This window comes from Odontomachus brunneus, unplaced genomic scaffold (assembly GCF_010583005.1).
Source record: "Odontomachus brunneus isolate Ranch 3 - 2012 unplaced genomic scaffold, Obru_v1 Obru_scaffold_024, whole genome shotgun sequence".
Lineage (NCBI taxonomy): Eukaryota > Metazoa > Arthropoda > Insecta > Hymenoptera > Formicidae > Odontomachus > Odontomachus brunneus.
Window position 1 is genome coordinate 2,709,008 of NW_022639474.1, and position 1,371 is coordinate 2,710,378.

The following is a 1,371-nucleotide window of genomic DNA, read 5'->3' on the forward strand; positions in this document are numbered from 1 at the left end:
TGAAGAAATGTATATTTTTTCTTAGAACCTTAACTTTTTATAAAGGCGATTGTTTATTCCATTTAGATGAGATAATTTAAACCTAAGTAAATATGTTATTATCAATATAAATGTTATTATAAATAAATTTTTACTACTTTTTTTAGATATTTTTTGTCTCTCCAGAGATAACTTGATTTATTTCCTTCGTTTTGTGCGTTTGCACACGTTAAAGTCACGATGTAGCGTGTACACTTTGTTTATTCTCACGACTGTGCACTTCCCATTTTATCTTCTCACGCACTTGCGAATTAATATCGACGAGCACGAATCCCGCGCGCGCGCGCGTCAAATTGCAGCGAGAGCATCAGGCGCTTCGGCGATGAGAATAAACGGAAGGGAAGAGCACGAGGTGTAAGAGAAAGAAGCAGAAGAGACGAGGCAGTAGAAGAAGAAGAAGAAGAAGAAAGGAGCGAACCGAATCGAGCGCGTTCGGCTGCAAGCGAAGGTTAAAGAGGGGAGAAGCACGCGTCCGCCACGCTCCCCGTGCGCACACCTGGGGCCAGTTGGCCAGCGTAGGCCCTTCTACTATGGGCCCACAACCAATGTCCAATTATTAACAAATTATGATCGCGAAATTGGGGAGTCTTCCGGAAATACGGAAACGAGAGAGCTAGGAGAGTTAGAGAGAACAGAGAGAGGGAGAGGGGGTTGTAAAAGCGCCTCTGTATCACTAATATCGTCGACGAAATATCCCGGATCATTGTTTCTCCGAAGGATCCGTCTTCACAGTTCTTGGATTAGCCGCAACCATCGGAGACCTTTAAACGGCACTTGTTGCTGATATGAACATGCGAATCTTCTGAAAAAAAGAAAGACATCTTGTTGCACAAGTAAACGAATCTTTACTAACGAAGTCCCATTGTTAGAAAATTCATGTGCGGAAGCGAAAAGGTGCTGGCTCTTCTAGGTGGACCCGATAAGGTTTGAAGGCACTCGTACGATATCGCACCGGAGGAAGCAGAATTAGTGGAGCGAATTTCCTTCCCGAAGACCAACCGCTCGTAGTTCCTTCCTCGTGATGGGAATTCCCCTAAAGTCCTTACATGAAATTTCACGAAGCACCTGCATCTCTTTCTCTCTCTCTCTCTCTCTCTCTCTCTCTCTCTCTCTTTGCATGTGCGCGTGTCATTATACACATTATTTCTTTCACTGTATGTGCACTCAACTGCATAACTGAATAATATTGACACGAACAGCATTTGGACGATTGCAAGTTTACCATCAATTTATCATTAATTAATCGTTTATTCTTCGACCAAGTTATTGCCGCTTAATCGTTTAATCGTCAAGACCCAGCGCTGCTCCCGCGTTCGAATTGAATCGTTCGAT